The sequence below is a fragment of the Alligator sinensis genome, unplaced genomic scaffold, assembly GCF_000455745.1.
Source record: "Alligator sinensis unplaced genomic scaffold, ASM45574v1 scaffold1666_1, whole genome shotgun sequence".
Lineage (NCBI taxonomy): Eukaryota > Metazoa > Chordata > Crocodylia > Alligatoridae > Alligator > Alligator sinensis.
Genome location: NW_005842817.1, coordinates 230,344 through 250,318, shown reverse-complemented (window position 1 = coordinate 250,318; position 19,975 = coordinate 230,344). Strand labels below are relative to the sequence as shown.

The window sequence follows — 19,975 nt, the reverse complement described above, 5'->3', positions numbered from 1 at the left end:
GCTGAACCCTTTCCAATTTGTCCACATCCTTTATGTAGGGGGTGGCCCAAAACTGAACACAGTACTCCAGATGCGGCCTCAGCAGTGCTGAATAGAGGGGAAGAATCACTTCCCTGGACCTAATGGCAACACACCTGCCAATGCCCAATATGCCATTAGCCATCTTGGCAACAAGAGCACGCTGCTGGCTCATATTCAGCTTATTTTCCACAGTAACCCCCAGGTCCTTTTCTGCAGAGCTGCTGCCCAGCCGGTCATCCCCAGCCTGTCCTGGTGCATGGGATTGATCTGTCCTAAGTGCAGGACTTTGCACTTGACCTTGTTGAACCTCATGAGATTCCTTTTGGTCCAATCCTCTCATTTGTCTACGTCTCTCTGAATCCCAGCCCTACCCTCCAGCATATCTATTACACTGCACAACTTGGTGTCATCTGCAAACTTGCTGAGGATGCCATCTTCCAGGTCGTAGATGAAGATATTGAACAAAACCATCCCCAGGACTGACCCCTAGGGCACTCCACTTGACACTGGCTGGACATCGAGCCATTGATTTCTACTCCCTGAGTCCAATGCTCCAGCCAGTTTTCTATCCCCCTTACAGTCCTTTCATTCAGCCTACTTCCTTAGTTTCTCTGCGAGAATGCTGTGGGAGACCGTACCAAAAGCCTTGCTAAAATTAAGGTATAGTGTGTCCACCAGTCTCCCCGCATCCACAGAGCCAGTCATCTCATCACAGAAGGCAATCAGGTTGGTCAGACATGACTTGCCCCTGGTGAATCCATGCTGACTGCTCCTAATCACCTTCTTCTCCAAGTGCTTAGAAATGGATTCCTTGAGGATCTGCTCCAGGATTTTTCCAGGGACTGAGGTGAGGCTGACTGGTCTGTAGTTCCCCAAATCCTCTTTCTTCCCTTTCTTAAATATGGGCACTATGCTTGCCCTTTTCCAATCATCCAGGACCTCTCTTAATCACCATGAGTTGTCAAAGATCATGGCCAAAGGCTCTGCAATCACATCAGGCACTCCCTCAGCACCCTCGGGTGCACCCCATCCAGCCCTATGGACTTGTCCATGTCCAGCTTGTCTAAGTAGTGCCTAACCTGTTCTTTCAGCATAATAGTATTTGTGCAGCTCACTGTGTCTAATATATTTATCCTCACAACATTCCTGTAAGGTATGGAGGTTATCAGGCAGCATTTTACCTAAGGAAAACTAAGGCACAGATGCCAAGGCTTGATCCTTCCCCTACCTGGCAGTTAGGTACCTAATGCTTCTGAGGCTCAGGGCTTAAGTAAATTGACCAAGGTCATGTAAGGAGTGTGTGGCAGAGCACAGATTTAAATCCACATCTAATCCCTGGGTTAGTGTCCCAATCACTGAAGAGCCTGCCATTTTGTTAGATTAAATACATTAATTATTAAATCACTGTTAGTAAGCCAAAGCATGTGGATGTTAAGCATGTTAAAAGTAGGCACTGATTCTGAAAACACTTCCACGTGTGAATAATTTCACTCCTGCGAGCGGTGTCGCTGAATTCAATGCTCATCAGTGCAAAGTTTCTTGCAAGTGAGGGTCTGCCTCATCAGTGTTTTGATTTGCTGGGGTTTCCCGGACAGTTTACATCTAACTCTCACCAGTTCCCACATGGCCTTTCCTATCCAGCCATGCAGCTCTAAATGATACAAAACACAGAAGTCTCCCCAGTTCCCCTTCTGCTCCTCTCACAAAGTCTTTGTGACCCTCGTAACAGGACACAGAGCAGGTCTGTTTGTTTCTTTGGGCTGGAAGTTCCCACCAGCTAGGAAAATCCTTGGCTGCCTTTTTATCAGATAAAGCCTTATCTAATCCCAGGTCAAATGCTTTGTTAAAATGGCGCTCAGGGTGAGCGCAGTAATTTAAGAGCAAGAGACCTTCAACGATTTGTAGATCTTAAGGCCAAAAGGAAGCATTAGAGCTTCTTCTTTTCCTGTGCAACACAGGCCCTAAAATTTCCCAGTCACCCCTGCACTGGGCCCTTATGACTTTTAATTGGCCAAAGTGCATCTTCCAGAAAGGCAACTGGATTCCAGAGCCAGGAGTCAGGGCACAGCCCGGATGCCAAAGTCACAGTAAAGAAGAGACCAAGGTCAGGAAACCACAGAGCAAGCCAAGGTCAGGAACTAAGAGACAGGCCGCAGCTGGGAATGACACAGTGGTCGGGAGCTCAATATCATACTTATGAGCAAGCCACGGGTCAGGAACAAAACACAGATGCCATGAGCTGAGATCAGAGTCGAGGCAAGGTACTAAAATCAGGACTATCTCTAACCCATCAGGAAATCTGCTAGCTAGACAGCTCACTGCTGTTTGACTGTTTTCTTTTACATAGGGAGATTAGCACAAGCTACTGTTTTATCTGGTATTTAGCTTAGGCTGTATCATGTTGCGGGTTAAGTTCACTGAGTGAGGGGTTGCTTTAACAAAGAGATTTCTATATTCATCCCAGCAGCACCCAGGCAGCCTCGACACTCCTCTGCTTCTTTTGGAAGACTTTTAATTATTGTAATACCATTTTCTACAAGTCCATTAGGCTGTGGGTATCTTGGGCTGGAAGTGAAGTGTGTAAACTCACATTCCTTTGCAAAGTGCTTGAACTCATACCCATCAAATAGCGGTCCACTGTCAGACCTGACCAAAACTAGCATGCCCTATTTGGCAAAGATAGTTTATATGTATGCTATTACATGCTTTGCAGTAGTGTTATCAAGTCTTGCCGTTTCTGGATAGTGAGAATAGTAGTCACAAATACATAGTTTTTCCAACATAGGTGAACCAATGTATGGCTACCTTGGACCCCGGGACCAATTCTTCCTTGGTCATTACTGCTGGCTATTTTGCTTGACTCACTCTGCATTTTGACAAGTTAAACATGCTTTAATATATTTATGGCCAGTACAAAGTTTTTTCTAGCCCTTCTTTTGTATTTCTCTATACATGACATATCCTGACAATATTTTGGAAACAGATGGATCTCCTGTGACTTTTAAACTGGAAACTGGTGCACAAGCCAATGTTATACCAGACGTTATTGTAAAGCACTTGACAATGAAAGCAAGTACTCACAGCAAACAGATAAAGCTCTGAGCTCATGGTGGGAAGCTGATTCCTACTGTTGAGACATATAAGCTGGAGATAAAGGTAAAAATGAAAAAAATCAGTTTTGTGCTTGTACCAGGAAAGCATGTACCTATATTAGGGGCTAAAGATCTGTCAGGCACTAGATCTTTTGCAGAGAATATATACGGTAGAGGGGCACAGCAAAACTGAAGATAAGTTTTAGGATGTACTTGAGGGGCTTGGGAAGCTGAACAGAGATGGAGCTGTCTGGACCCCACTTCTGATACCACCTCACAAATCTCAAAGCAAGGACACTCTTCCAAAGAGACAGATCACACTTTTGAAAGGGCCACCTGGATACCACGTGAAGAATTGCTGCAGTACAGAAGGAAAACCCCCATGAATCGCACGCCATTAGTTATGGCATATCATCTTTCCCTGGAACCTATATGGAAAATCCTCTAACAATTACAACCTATACTAGAAGAAGACCCAATTTTTAAAGAGATTTTCCCAGAACCACCCATCCTAGCCTTCAAACAAGCACCAAACCTCACTAACCTTATCACTAGAAACAAACTTCCTATGGCCCAAAACACACCGAATGGATCCAGACCATACCATGACAAGAAATGTAAAACCTGCCAACATATTTCCACCCCCGACCCCGCTCACAATCACTACACCCCACAACAGAGCCATCGGCCCATCAGCATTCCTGGATCTTACAGCTGCACCTCTGGAAATGTAATATATCTCCTCCAATGCAACAAATGCCCTGATGGAAAATATGTAGGAAAAACCAAACAGCAACTTCCAGGGCCGTCCCTAGGGGGGTGCGAATCGGAGCAACCAACATAGGTCGCACGCTTTGGGGGTCCTGTGGAGCCAGGCAGGGTGGCCATGGCCCCTCCTGCAGGACCTGCCTAGTGCTGGTGACTCTGTACCACTGCCACCACCGCTGCTACCACCGTCGGCTTCGTGTCCAGGCCCCGCACAGACTGATTTGCCTTGAGCCCTGCACCCTGCTAGGATTGTCTCTGACAACTGCGTACCAGAGCGAACACACACCAGAAATCTATCAAAGACAAGAATACCCAATTACCTGTGTGGGGCGCATTTCTCACAAGATAACCACTCTCTCCAATCTCTTAGTTCTAATCCTCAAAGTGAATTTACAAAACATCTTTCATAGATGAGCCTACGAACTTCACTTCATCAATCTCCTGCATACAAACAATCATGGACTAAATATAGACATTGGATTGATTTATGACACATTATAACCTGCCTAACACCCCAGGTACCTCTCCACTATTTATCAGCTACATTCATTCCCCTTCTCCCCCCCACCCAAACCCCTCACCCACTGACTCCTTAATTTACATTAAGGAGGTGCCATCATGAAGGCTTCAGCTTCTACGACCATGGCCCACACTTCAGAGAGTGAGTTATTGGGAAGGGATGGCCTCCACTTCACTCACATGGGGGAAAAGCTCTTCTCAGCCAGAATGGCTGACCTGCTTGACCGGACTTTAAACTAAGTTTTCCAGGGGAAGGGCAAATAACCACTGGTGCAAGGCCACCAAGCATCAGCCATCAAACCATTTGGTCAGGCTGTACAAGGAAACAAACTCCTACCTCATCCCAGGGATGAAGCTCTTCCAGGAGTGCAGGGAAACCTAGGACCACTGACGGCAAGCTCACTTGCCTTTACACAAATAGGAGGAGCTGGCCCTACTCCTAAACAGTAATTATTACTATCTCATAGAAATAACAAAGACCTGGCAGGACTCCACATATGACTGGACCACAGATATAGGTGGCTATACCTTGTACAGGAGAGACTGTGTTGCAAGAAAGGGCAGGTGTGTAGCTCTCTATGTGAAAGAGCAATACACTTCTCCACAAATGGAGATTGGCAACCAAGGAGGGCGACTTGAGGCCCTCTGGGTAAAAATAAGGGGGGACATGGTGAATGGGATATCATGGTAGGAGTCTACTACAGACCTCCTAATCAAGAGCAAGAGCTAGACCATGAGTTCACCAGGGAACTTGCTGTGGCTGCACACTCTCAGTGCATGGTTGTCATGGGTGACTTTAACTACCGGACATCTCATGGGAAGAGCACTTCGCCAAATCTGATTGGTTGCAATGCTTCCTCGCAAGCATTGATGAGCTTTATTTGTCTCAAGAAGTCTACAGACTGACAAGGGGCAAGGCACTGCTGGACCTCGTAGTGACCAAAGGGGAAGATCTAGTCAGCAACCTGAGAATCAAAGGGAAGCCGGGAGACAGTGACCATGAGTTGATCACTTTCTCTATTCACTGCAAACCTGGCAAGTCAGTCAGCAATACAGAAGTCCTCAACTTTAGGAAGGCTGACTTCCACAAGCTTAGGAGGCTACTCAAATTAAGGACAACAAAAAGTCCTTCAAATATGTGGGAAGTTGGAAAAAGAACAAGAGTAACATTGGACCCTTACTAAACCAAGTGAGGCAGCTGATAACCAACACTCAGGAAAAAGCCAATCTCCTTAATGACTACTTTGCATCGGTCTTCCATCAGCCCAATGGGATCACCCTGCCTGACAAGAGGCAGGATCACCAGGGGAAGGGTGAACCTGCGCCCATCATTACCACTGATCTGATGAGGGAACACCTTAAGAGGCTGGACATCCACAAATCAGCCAGCCCAGATGGACTGCACCCAAGAGTGCTAAAGGAACTAACTGACATTATAGCACAGCCTATGGCGAGGATATTTGAGAACTCATGGTGCTCAGGCGAGGTGTCTGACTATTGGAAGAGGGCCAATGTGGTGCCTATTTTCAAGAAAGGAAGAAGGGAAGATCCAGGGAACTACAGGCCAATTAGCTTGACTTCAATCTTTGGAAAGATCCTGGAAAAAGTCATCAAGGAAACCATTATCAGCATCCTAACAGAAAGTAATATTCTGTGAGATGGCCAACACAGCTTTGTGGTGGGTAGATCTTGTCTGACCAACCTAGTTTCCTTCTATGTTCAGGTGATTTCCTTCTATGACCTGAACAAAGGAGAAGAGGTGGATATCATATTCTTGGACTTCAAGAAAACCTTTGACCTGGTGTCCCATGATGTTCTCATGGAAAAATTGGGGAATTGCAGCCTAGACAATTTCGCGGTCTAATGGCTGGGGAACTGGATCTGTGGACAGACCCAGAGAGTGATAGTTGTTGGATCCAAATCAACTTGGTGCACTGTAACCAGTGGCATCCCTCAGGGCTCTGCTCTTGGACCTGTACTCTTCAATGTGTTTCTAAATGATCTGGACTTGGGTGTTATAAACGGACTGGCTAAGTTTGCTGACGACACCAAACTATGGGAAGTGCAACCACCCTAGAGGATAGGCTGGCAATCCAGGCTGACCTTGAGAGGCTTATAAGGTGGGCAGATCAAAACCTGATAGCATTCAATACTGAGAAATACAAGGTGCTCCACCTCGGGAGAAAGAACCCACATCACACTTATAAGTTCGGCAGTGCTACGCTAGCTAGCACCACGTCTGAAAGAAACTTGAGGGTCATGATTGACCCCAAGATGAACATGAACCACCAATGTGATGCCACAGCCAGCAAAGCAAACAAAACTCTGGCCTGCATCTTCCGCTGCATCTCAAACAAGACCTGGGAACAGCATTCCCTCTAAGCTATATGGCGTGCATGGCCATGCAGGTTCACTCATGCTGCGCTGCCAGGTGCGCCTGTGAGGCCGTGCATGCCACACAGCTTAGAGGGAACGCTGCCCAGGAAGACATTCTCCCACTCTACTCAGCCTTGGTGAGACCACAGCTGGAATACTGTGTCCAGTTCTGGGCCTGGCAATTCAGAAAGGATGTGGAGAAGCTCAAGAAAGTCCAGAGGAGAACCATATGAACGATTAGAGGACAAGGGAGCAGGCCTTATGAGGAGAGGCTGAGACATGGGACTCTTCAGCCTGGAAAAGCGTAGACTCAGAAGTGACTTGCTGGCAGCCTATAAATATATAAGGGGTGTGCAACAGGAACTGGAAGAACGTCTGCTCGCCAGGGCACCCCATGGGAAGACTACGTCCAAGGGTCACAAACTCTTGGAAGGCTGTTTTAGTCTGAACATAAGGAAAAACTTCTTTACTGTCCGAGTCCCCAGGGCCTGGAATAGACTAGACTCCCCCCGAGGGGTGGTACAAGCACCTACTCTGGATTCCTTTAAGAAACAATTGAATACCTATCTTGCTGGGATCATTTGACCCTTGTTGAATGCCTGCTTTGGGCAGGAGGCTGGACCTGATGATCTTGTAAGGTCCCTTCCAGCCCTAAGGTCTATGAAATCTCCATCCTCACTGACTGGCTTTCTTGCATGCACACCAGCCTCTGGCTTCTTTACTATTCATTCCATCCAGAAAGAGCACACACCAACTGCAGATGCTTCCTCAGCTTGCTGAAGGGGATTTATACCCAAAAGCTTGCAAAGAAGAATGTTTCCAACTATTTGACTGATCTAATAAATGATATCAGATTTACCCAAAGAACCTTGTTTGCCTATGTCCTTAGACCAACACGGCTATAACCTATACCCCTGTACTTCTGATACCAGGCATGAATAAAGAAATGTTTTTGTTAAAGTGGCTCCTGACTCAGTGAACTGAACCCATGACAGGACAGGCTGCACCTGCTTCTTCCCCAGACTAGAAGAAGGATGCTTTGTGCCAAAGCTTGTCTAACACCTCTGCCAAGTATACAGTTGGTCCATCAAACCCCACCCTTGCTTTTCACATATTTCCATCATGTCCACGACAAACAATCTGATGCAGTTAACTAATTTTAAGGCTGTGGTTTGGGTGGAGTCAGCTTTCTGCCAATGCTTGAATGCCAAAGGGATGACTCATCCCTCAATCTGAAGGTCCAATGTAAATCTAGATTTAGGTGGATGGATGGGCTGGTTTTTGAGTCCATCAGAGGCTAAAGGCTCTCCCCATTACCAGGGCTGGGCCATAGATCTAGGTTATAATGCAAGGGGAAGAGGATGCAGGAGCGCTGGTCATAGGTTCAGGAACAAGGAATCCAGAGGAGGACACCAAACAGAGACCTTCCAACAGCACCTCCCTCTCACTGAAACTGTTGAGGGAGTCAGTGGATGTCATCCAGAAAAACTCTGTCTGGATGTATGAGGTGACCAAGGAGTGGAAGTAGGCCCTATAGTCTCATCTCTTCCCTCCATCGAGCCTCCTTCTCGTAATGTAAGTAGACCATCTGGCTAGAACCAGGAGAAGGTTGATGAGGAGGTTCTGTGACTTTGTCGGGATCCTGGATGGAGAGTACACAGACCAGCAGGTAAGGGGACAAGTGCAGCCAGGACCACAGGAAGAGTTTCTGAAGGAGCTGGAGGAGGGGCTGCAGCCTAGTGCACTGTTTGTAGACATGTGTCAGAGCCTTTCTCTCTCACCCCAGAAGGGGCAAGTGTTGGGGAAGCCCATTATGTTTGCTGTGATCCCACCCATGTTCATGATCCCATGAAAGAGCCTTTCTCCCCAGTGGGCTAAGGGATCAGCTGTGATTAAATGCTGCCCCTCCCTGGCTTCTCACAGTCCGTGGGTGGCAGGCGATTCCACCATGGGGATCACTGCATGACAGTGAGGGAGTGGATGGTACAAATGTTGACAGGTCCTGATTCAGAGACAGGTTCTCAGAGGCTTGCTAAACTGGTACTCTGGGGGCTGCCAGAGAGGCTTAGAGAAAGGACCCAATGATGAACTCTGGAAGGCTAGGTGGGCAGGAGCACCCTCCTGCCAGATTCAGTATGACAGGGGCCAGGGCTGCCCTCACCTTCTGGAGCTTGAGATGAGAGAAGTCCATCACATGTGGTGGCCAAGTGTTATGGGGTCTGACCCACCCCAGCTGGAGAGATGACCCATCACAGCACCAAACCCAGACATGTGGCAATGAAGCACATGGCTCCCACACTACCTAGCGAGAGACAGAGGTCTCAATAGTGCCTGTGGAAGGCACTCCCAAGAGCTTCTCCCTCACTACAAAATCTGGGTTTAGTATGTGCAAATAGGAGCCAGTGGGTGAGGTGTGCTCAAGAGCATCCCTCTCCATGGAGATGATGTAGACATGCCCTGCCCTGCTGGCAGGAATTTTCTCCAGCCTTTAGGTCATTTTGGGAGCTGCTTTCTACACTAGTTCCATCTTTTCAATACATATATTTTTAAAATATGGGCCCCAGATTGTTATACAATATTCTCCCATAGATCTTGCCAATGCTGATTATAGTCATGCCATTATCCTTAAAAAGAGCAAACAAACCCTGGATATTTAACCATAAGAGAAACACTTGAAAGTCTGGAAATCCACATTTAAGTAATTCAAGCCCCCTTAATTCATCTCAAGGAAATCTTGGCAGAAAAAATTACTATTCAACAAACAAAGCCATCCCTAGTACATGGCTTCTTATCATCAGTGACCACCCTGGCAGAAATCTGCATTCTTGATAAGGTCAGGAAATGAACAACTCCAACAGCACTTTCGAAGCAGGTTCAAAGTAGTTTGTCAAGGCAGATGAATGATAAGACATTGCAAGAACCTTCTTCATTCTTGGTGGATTAGTACAAAGAGAGCTGGCATTTGCTGTCCCTGATATTATGTAGGGAGCAGTTAGTTTCACCATCTGCCCATGTCACCGTGGCAATGAAACTTGGCTTCTAAAACAGCGTTGGATGCTTCTGCTTGCCAAACAGGCACAGCCCCAGGTGACTGGGATGTGAGATGCCAGTTGTATCATAATTTTAACTCCTTGTGGCAATAATTATATATTGTTTGCAGTAGCTCCTCGGCATTGCAATCAGGCTGTAGAATAGGCTAGGTGAAAACACTCTCAACCCCTCTTGCTGAGCCTGAACCACTGGGCAAAGAAAAATGCAAGAGTTGTGGGCTAGAGAAAGAACAAGTGTGGGAGAGTCTGCCTCTGAAGCCTAGTAGTTAATGCAATGCCTGGGTGAGGGGAGTCTCCTGTTTTCTATGAAAGTCTCAAAAGACTTTCCCCTGAACCAGGAACTTGCACATACTTCCCCTTCTGCTGATGATATGACATTTCAGGCCACCAGCTATATCATGCAGCAACCCACCTCTGTTCTCTGGACACCAGGGGTAAGTACAGACAATCAAAAAGCCTGAGATTGAATTGATTCTGATTGAATTCTGATTGAATCTGATTTATTCTTCAGAGGTTAGTCTAAACTGCATAGATTGAACCGATAAGCAAGTGAACAGACATTCACTTTTGATTCCAGAAATGCAGTGGCCCAGGCCAGAAGCCGGGAACACTAGAACATGCCTCCCTTCTTGGTTGAAGCAGACAGCTTGGGCCAAAGATAGCCCACCCAGCCTGCAAGATGCAAAGCATCCTGGGAGGCCAAGGGACTGTAAATTAACTTGAATCTGGAGGGAATCTGGGATAGAAGTTCAATAAACTAATTTAACCTAAATCAGTTAAGTCTGATATACTACATCCATCCAGGTTTATCTTAAACTGATTTTGGCCGTTTTGAAAGCAGTTTATGTGCATTGCACTTCCGTTGTGTTACAAGTTTTAAATCCATTTCCAATAGCTTTTAACAGCTTATGTGTAATTTCTGTCCCTGGCCCAGGAGGGGCAGGAAATGAAGATGTCATAGAGGAGATCTGCCCTGCCCATGTGGCTTGTGTTCAGTTTACTGCTGTCCCACCCAAAAATGCCTGTGAAGAGATTCTCATGACCCATAGGAAAGGGAAGTAGGGGTCTTTGTTTGCTTTAGTCACTTGAATCCAAAAGATTCGCTTTCTTTCGCTATCAGAGAATGCGCTCAGGCTGTTGTACCCCTCCAGCAATGCTTTAAAAAAACAAAAACAGGTGTGTCTGTGTTGATCTCACCCGGCTGTAGCAGAGTCTATAGGCAAACAAAGGAGAGAGAATGAGAGCAAAGCTCACATCTGAGCAGGAAGCTTCCCTCTCATTCCAAGGGGAAGAATGCAAAGCAGTTGACTCGGCAGAGATCAGCACTTGCTGCCCTCCAGGTAAGGTTAATGCCTGTTAATGCAACAACAGTTATTCCTCCCATGGCTGCAGTATTATTTGGAGCAGGCAAAGCTGGCGGCAGAAAGTTTTCAGGGCCAGACTGTGGTCTCAGAGGGCGGATGTGAACTAACTCAGTCACCATCTCTGGGTTGTGGATGCTGCAGGTTCGCGCAGGTGTACCTGAAATCAGAACGTGGCCCAGGGTGTTTGCTTGACCCTGATGAAATGGCAGGTTTCAGGAGAGTGGTGTTTGGCTACTGTGGGTAAGGAGTAAACTCTGCAGGATTCTGGCAAAGACCTGCTCTTGACTGGGTTGTAATTAATAATAGGACTAACACAGCTAACAGTACTTTAGGGAGGGGGATGAAGGGAAGCAACATACCAAGCATGCCCTGCTTTTATCTCACAAAATGCTGGGAGGCATGGCACCTCCAACAAAGCATCAACTTCTGACAAATGGTGGGAGCTGCAGAAACAGCTGGATTATTCAGCCTGGTGAAGAAAACTCCATGTTCAGATCTCCTGTGTAACAATGTTCCTGGTGTCACCCTCCAAATCATACCCGCTACAAGGCTTGTTCCAACCAGCTGGGAACCTGCAAGTTGTCACATCATGCAGCTGGGGTTTGCAATGCAGTGAGAAGCAGCATATTGTGTCAGCTGTGCAAGATCAGGCATTAGTCCCTTATGTTAAATGTGATCTCTGCCAGACTGACCTGTGAAAGTGGATCAAGTAGACTTACTGAGAGGAGAGAGACATCGTAGTTACTACATTCCAGTAAGTTGTTGTTATGGGCTCGCCTTGGAGTTTTAAAGCTTTATGATGCTTTCTCCTTTTCTCTGCTTTGAGCTCTACTAATGATTTTCTGCAGTTACTGTGCATCAGTTAATTTGTATCATCTGTGCTGAACTGACATCAAGGCAAGCTGCAAGCCAGTGGGAGTGTAGGGATGCTTTCAGGGTGATGTTTCTTCCAGTGATCCCCCGTCCGATGCTGGAGCTACCTGAAGCAGGGATGTAACCCAGATGACATCCACCAAGTTTTGTTACAATTGCAACACAGCATCATCTAGCGATTAGGCCGGCAAACTGGGAGTCAGAGCACCTGGATTTTAAATCTGGCTCTGTCACATTCCCCTCCGTGTCTTACCTTCCCCATCAATGGGGTAAATATGTTCATCTACCTTTCTGCAGCTTCCGCTTTTCTATTTGGGGAAGGAAAGTGCTTTGTAAAGGTAAAGTACTGTTAATCCTGGTTGTATCCTACTTGTAACAGTTAGAACAGGCTTGCAGCTATGGAATGGTGAAGAAGGAATGTAAAGAATGGTGCTTAATAGGCAGAAACCCTTCAGGTTACCTTTCCTCGCTGAAATATCTGTTGCCATTTCACTGAAAAGTTGTATTTTTCAATCTGTAGATTTTTCTACGTGTGTAGATCCATTGTCACCGTTTTTATTCTTCTGTTGTCATTGTTGTTGTTGGTTTAATTGTCTGGCAGTGTCTTGGGTCAGCACTTTCAATGAAACAGAGACTTAGAGGTAGGGTCTCCAGCTGGTACAAGCAGCTGTATTTTACTGTAGTTCTTAGGGCTAAGCCAGTTCAGCAGAAGGCTTGTCCCAGCTGGTGTTATGAGTCTGGCACTTGCTGTTATCGCACTTCCCCAGGTCTTGCCCCAGTTTGATCCCTCTAAATTTGATTTTAAAAACACCTCGAAATGAGGAAGCTCTAAAGAAATGCGTTTAGCCTTGCCCACTTGCTTGTGTTTATTTTTATCTTGAAGCACTTGTGCAGGCTTAAAAGCCATTTTCTAATGTCTGAATTAGCGACATGGGAAATTCCTCAAACAAGGCAGAGCTTCCGCTGATTGTTTCAGTACAGGGATGGGCTGCAGCTTTCCTCGAGTTCCTGCGCTCTTTGACCCATTCGCTGAGATTGAGGAAAGCTGACTTCGGGTTCACTGCTGGCAGCTGAGGTCTCCGGTTTGCTGCAAGGAATACAGTATTATAGGAAGTCAAGGTGATTGTGAATTGTTTCAAAAATGCTTCTTCCCCACTGGAGCTATAGTCCTCTTTGCCTTTAAGAATTAAAATGATCTGCTTCAGTGTCTTGACTTAAGCAGACAGCCTGAGCACTGTAAGGTGTTAAGGGCAGAAAGGATCATTATAATAACCTACTGTGATCCGCTGCATAACACAGGGCATCATCAATTCTCACCCAACGAGCCCTCTGCATCATGCCTGTACCTGCTGTTTGAACAGGAATGGCTTGTTGAGGCATGGATCAAATGCCTCTTTGAAGCCTTCCCCAACCTGTTAAAACCACCATCTTGCCCACCACAGAGGGACAGATGACACACCTTTCAGCTTTCCCATGGGCCACTGTTGAATAAGAAGTGATACCTTCCCCTCAAACTGAGCTTGTTGCTTCCCTATTCCATTACAGCAGCTTGATTAATGCTTATTAAGCGGGACCCAAAGGTCACTGATACCTGCTAGTTCCCAGTGTTTGCCTAGTACAACTGTGTGGGTGTGTCGGTACCTTTATTAGATCTAGGAGCCGTTTAATGGCAAGTAAACTACTTGCAAGTAAATGCTCCCAGGCAGGTGTCTGCACATGCAGGGATGTGGGAACAGATTTGCTGTTACTGGCAGCAAACTGCTCCCACTTCCTGGTGCCCTGCAATGGACCCCTGCCACCACCAGGGGAAGCTCTAGACTCCTCTGGGTGCCAGCCTGGGGACTGGCAGGGAGCACTGGACCACCAGACAGCTATCTCTTGGCCAGGGCTGGGATGTTGCTCCCTGCCCCCAGCAGCAGGGAGCTCCCAGTCCCGGCTCCCTGATCGGGGCAGGGAACTTGGAAAGAGCTGCAGGGGTGGGGCAGATCCCAGACCCCTGCCCCGATCTACCAGTGGGGCAGGTAGCAGTGAGCCCTCGGCTGGGCAGAGATTCTGATCACGATGGAGAGATGGGGGCTGGGAGATCAGGACGCAGGGGCTGGGAAATCCTCATCGCAATCTGAAAGCTGGGGCCTTGGAGCCCCCTGCTGCTGGGGCACGGGGACGTAGTCCCTGCCCAGGATCTGGTGGCGGAGCCCACCCTGGTAGCAGACAGCTCCTGGGGGCAGGGAGCAATCTCCCACCCCCTGGTGGCCAGCTGACCAGGAGCCAATTTGCTCCCAGTCAGGTGTCTACACAAGTGCTGCTGCACAGTAACTACTCGCAAGAAAATTTGCTACTTACATTTTCAGGTAGCAAATTTCCTTGTGATTAGTGAGGTTTACTGTGCAGTAAGAATGTGCATATGTAGACACACTTGCTTAGTGGGCAGTAAACTATGCTACTTCATAATAAAGCATCTCATGTAGATGCACCCTATGGCACTAGAGCTGTATCTTGCAGAGTTCAGATGTCTAGATCCTTATGTGGTCCTGGTGTTATAGGACCACGTGAACAAAGTTGGACTGGGAGGGACTTCACAACATCAGCTGATCTAGCTCCCTGCTGAAGGCAGGATCATCCCTGAATAAACCATCCCAGCCATGGGTCTATCCAACCTGCTTTTGAAAGTTTCCAAGGATGCAGATTCCACATCTCTAGTAGCTTGTCCCAATGCTGGACCACCCTCATCGTCAAAGTTCCTCCTCGTCTCTAACCTAAATTTCTCTTACTGCAGCTTGAGGGTGTTGCTCCTAGTCCTGGCCACTACAGACACGGAGAAAAGCCCATCTCCATCCTCTCTATAATCACCTTTCAAGTATTTGAAGACAGTTGTCAAATCCCCCTTCAGTCTTCCCTTCTCCAGACTAAATAACTGTAGCTCTTTCATTTATCACAATGAGCATCCAGATGTTGATTTTTGTCCTTTCTTGAATCCCTTGCAGTAGGAAGGTATTCCTGTCTTCATTTTACAGATGAGAAATGGAGGCACAGAGTGAGATGAAGGGTAGGTCTACACTGCGTTGGCAGAGCAGAGGCGTGATTGGCCAGTTCTGTGCCGTAAACGGCAGCAGTGCATGGTACAGGAGCAGCGACTGGAGGCTCGCTATTGTGGGGAGAGATGGTCCCACCATTTTTTCTGTTACTGTGTTGAGCAGCCATTTAAACACTGATTTGGGGCAACAAAAAAAGGTGACACCTCCCCTTGCAGTAGCCAGCTTCTGGCTACTGCTATATCCAGAGCCAGAGCCACTGCAGAGCAAATGCAGCGCATGAAGAGGGACAGAATGAGGGATTTTAGGGTGAAGTGCCCTTCTATCTCCATTCTGGTGCATCCACTTAGGAAGCACCTGAGGCTTGTGCCCTGCTTGTCCCCCTCTCCCTCCCCCCATTACTATGCTACTGTAACAGAGAAGTTGTCATGCTGATGAAAAAACAAGCCCTTGCCAACATGCTCCCTCTCCATGCAGGGCCTCTGCCCACGTCCTGTCCTCTCCGTTGGACAGGTGATGGCAAGGATGCTATGCAGGGTGCCCCCAGCACCGCTCAAGACCTTGTATTCCAGCCTGCTCAAGAGCGGTGGCACGGGGACCTCCCCAGCATGTCCTTGTGATCTCCTAATCAGGTGAGCTATTCAAGTGCAGTTCTTTGGAAGCCACTTCTGATAACTCCTCTTCCTCCTAGTTTATACAGCAATCTTCCATATCTTTAAGGCAGAAGGCAGCACAGGGTGGCACCTTGGATACTAATTCATTCAGCGGTGCTAACATCTGATAAAGTAGGCTGTTGCCTATGGAATAACCTTGTCTCAGAGTGATAAGGTCCTACAGTTTTGCCGCAGCCCGCTCTGCCTTGCCTTCTGCCGGACTTCAGACTCGCACAGATAACTCCCTCTCTCCATTCCAGGCAAGTGACTGTTTTTAGTTATCTATGGAGCTAATCACAAGCCATTGTTGTGCTTGATATTTAGTTTACTTTACCTACTTCTTTCCCATAGTACCTCAACGGGGGGATATAATCAGATAATCTGACCCCTGGCAGAGGACATGCCACCGAGAAGTTGTGGAACTGAAGTCCACTCTATGATACGGTAGACTCATCTCTTTAACCCTGATTTGCAGCCAGTTTAGGAGTGGAGCTCCAATCGACAGACAAATGAATGATCTCCTTTGCTCCAGCAGCTCCTGCGGTCAAACGTACTGGCACCTGCCTTTTCTTTGAGTTAAACCAGCCAGTCTGAGAGCAGGACACTGGTGCGTGGACAACTTAGTGTCTCCATATACACTACTCAGGCTTTCGTGACATGGAGAGGTCACTCTGGTTTCGCTTTATTTTCAAGGAAGGATTACGTTCAGCAAGATGATATGTCTCTCAGCATAATTCTGTTGTCTCGCGAGACGGACAGAGGCTCCCTACTACTCCCAGACCTGAGGAAAGGGAAGTTGTTAGCTCTGTTAGGAAGGACACGTTGTGCCCAAAACCTTCTCTAACCTCTCTTCCAACTATACAGCTGGTCCAGTAAAAGATAATACCCCCAAAAAATCTTGTTTCTCACTTGTTCCCTGGACCATCCTGGCCACAACAATGCTACTGCCCTACTGAGAACTGGAGAGAGGCATCTGGAGTCCTATCCTAGTGCCTTAACCACAAGATTTTCTTTTCTCTCCTCTGCTAACCTGGCTCACCAAAGGTGTGACTAATGATGGGTCTGATATAACATTTCCAAGGCAGTAATAGCTTTGCCTCTTGCTTTTTTTCCCCCCATACTGGATGGTAATGGCAATAACCTGAGGGAGGCCCTTAGAAGGATGCCTGAGCTCTCTGCTTACAGTTTGTACCAAATTATATCCCAGGAACTGGACCGAGATGCTTTAAAATGCTACGCTCCCCACCATGGCTTCCTTGCTGCTGCAGAGAGAGTAGGGGCTGCTTCCTTGTCCCTAATCTACAGTATCCTCTTTGAGCTGGTACATGAAGCCCGTGCTCATCCTGGAGTGCAGCACCCCAAGTAGCTGTATACTGTGAAAATTCATTAAGAGTCCTTGTGTCTCCTTGCTGCCCCTAGGCCAATGATGCAGCAACTGGATGGCCTTGTGACTAACATGCTGACCTGTAGCAGAGGAGATCTGGAGTCAAGTTCTGACTCTGCTAAAGCTTCTCTGTATGCCCTTGGCCATTTCGCTTTGCTTCAGCTTCATTTATAAAACTGATCAAATGTCCTTCCTGTCTCACAGGGTGGGTGTTATAAAAAAACAAGTAAGAAATGTTGCAGAGACACAGGCTATCTAAGTATGTTACACCGTGCTACCAAGCCAGCCAGGGTTTTATACCAGGTCGTTGTTTCAGTGGCTCCTGCGTTGCTGCAGGGGGTTGGAGTAGAAGATCCTGGAAGTGTGTTTCTAAATGAACACACTGGACAGGGGCCTACAGAGGCATAATTCCTACAGAGGGATTTTACCCCGTAGCCAGATTGGTCCACGTTGCAGAGGTTTTTGCTTTCCTCTGTAGTGGGGGCCATGGCTGCAGCCTTTGGATCTCTCAAGCATGTTTTAAGAACCCCTGTAGCAGCTGGTCATTGGCTGCCATAGTCCACCTGCTTTACTGTGGCAGGTTAGGGTGCTATGCCTTGTGGTTCGGTTAAAGGTTGACTGTGTAGTTTTATGACTAGGTTGGACAATGCATTTATATAGGACAGTTTGGATAGGGATGATCCTGCCTCAGGCAGAGAGTTGGACTAGATGAGTGTTTCTCAACCTGTGGGCCGCGACCCAAAAGTGGGTCACAAGAATATTTCAAAGGGTCATGAGCAAGTGCCAGAAAAACATGTGAAAGTATGGATTTCCCCTTGCAGGCTGGCAAGGTCATGGGTGCAGCCCCAGCAGCTGGATGAAGGGAAGTGTATGGGGAGCAGGGGTTGAAGACCCAGGGCTTGGGGACTGTCGGGGTTGGAGGACAGTGTGTGTATGCATGTGTGGAGGAGATGGGTGTGTGGGTGGGAGGTAGGTGCCTGCCGGCACTGGAGGAAGGTGGCCGGGTGGCGAGTCGCCAAGGCTGCAGCAGGACGGGGGGCACGGGGCACCGTGGGTTGGGCACTGGCAGGGCTAGGGGGTGTAGGTCAGGACAAGCCATCGATCTTTGCAAATGGGTGCTGGTATGAAAAAGGTTGAGAACCACTAAACTAGATGACCCCTGGAGATCCCTTCTCGACCTGCTTCTCTGTGATTATCTGTAACAAGGCAGCTGGGCACCCAGGGCAGCTGTGACTTCTGGCTGCTGCACAGGCAGCTGCTATTTTTGCCCCACTCTGAAGGTGCCTGTGGCTGCTGCCCCCTCTTCTTTGTGCTTCTGGAGTCCGGGTTCACTGTCTGTGCACATACGGCCATTTTCTAGCCGTGCAGCTGCCACTTTTGGCACTTGCACATGGTTTCTGATACTACTCTTTGCCCACCTCCACATGGCTATTGATCATGACCGTGCTTTGGCTGGCCATGTATGTAGTTCTGTACACATGTACCTGAGCATCGGTCCCAGACCTGTGGCCCAGCAAGAATCCAGGAGGAGAGCCAAAACAAGTTTTAGTCCAACAGCTGAGTGACTAGTGTGCTCACCCCAGATGTGAGAGACCCAAATTTTAGGCCTCCTCCTACCCAGACAGGGTTTGAACCCATAATTCCTTGACTTCCTGGCACATTTTTAACCACCAGCCACAGCCTGGGCCTTTTACAGGTCTTTTCCCAGCTTTTCACTGACACATGCATGTACAGTGCCATGTACTTGCCTGGCCAGCACACAGCCTATTGAGCCTGGGCAGGAGCAAGGTGAATGTTTGCATGGGCACACTGTACATGGAGTAGGCTTGAAAACCGCATAGGTCCCAAAACTGGCAGTTCCATGGCTAGAAAACTGCTACGTGGATGCACAAAGTGAAACGGCATCCTACCGTGTGCTGCTTAACCTTGCAACAGAGCATCAAAATTGGAAATGGGCAAGAAAGCAAAGTGCAAAGCAGGTATCACAAACTGTTTCCCAGCTTCTTCCATATACTCCAAGTCCTCCGTTCTGGGGATAGGTCTTCCACTTTCTCCTGCTAATACAGCAGTCAGCAAGGTTTTGAGGCAGCGGGATGGAATGACCCAGCTCCAGTCCAAGGGGGGCTGGTGCTAGGGCCTAGCTGCCATATTGCTTCTCCCCACCATGCAATCCAATCATTGCACGCACAAAGCTCCCCGCTGCCTGGCCACAGCACAGACCAAGCTCCCCACCACTTGGCCACAGTGCAGGTGAAGGCTCCTGCCTCTGTAGGTTGGATGCAAGGGTCCCACCGGCCTGAGGTTGCGGACTCCTGCCTTAATAACAAACATCAAGATCAGGGAAAATATCTTGGCATGTTGCATTTGATGAAGCCAATAAATATCAGAACTGCATTGATCCCCTTTTCAGTTTTATTACAAAGTCTTTATCTTTAAAGTCCGTCCAGAGTAATTTAATAGAGTGTTGTTCTACTATGCAATTTACTGCCCTCAGAAATGCCTCAAAGCAGGCCAAGCTTCCTCCCATTGTTAAAAGGAGGAGGAAAAGCTTTACAAAGGTTCCTGCCTTAACTCATTTGTATGGCAATAAACTGGCCCTATGAAACAAATAATATTTTACATGTAAAAATCATTTTCATACTGAAGTGCCACTACGTGCTCTGTTACAGGCCGGTGGCAAAACATTTCCTTGATTCTGATATTGGTTTACCTTCCTCTCTTGAGAGAGGATTGTCTTTTGTTTAACAACAGCTAGCTTTGAGCATCAAGGACAATAAGAAGTCCTTTTTCAGATATGTGGGGAGCCGGAGGAAAAGCAGGGGCAACATTGGACCCCTGCTGAA

At 47.6% G+C, this 19,975-nt stretch overlaps 1 protein-coding gene across 12 annotated transcripts in view; it reads left to right on the top strand.

The window, feature by feature from the left end:
* Window positions 1–19,975, top strand: part of ADGRF5 (adhesion G protein-coupled receptor F5) — a 120,697-nt gene that overhangs the window by 13,984 nt on the left and 86,738 nt on the right. For 8 of the 12 annotated variants that reach the window (XR_003091727.1, XM_025191438.1, XM_025191440.1 and 5 more), the window contains exon 1: window positions 10,960–11,166. The exons of 2 other annotated variants lie outside the window; for them this stretch is intronic. The gene's annotated coding sequence lies outside the window, so the exon portion shown is untranslated. Of the gene's footprint in view, window positions 1–10,210; window positions 10,261–10,959; window positions 11,167–11,891; window positions 11,945–19,975 lie in introns of those variants that run through there. 2 more of the 12 variants (XM_025191436.1, XM_006035291.3) reach the window with 2 other exon arrangements.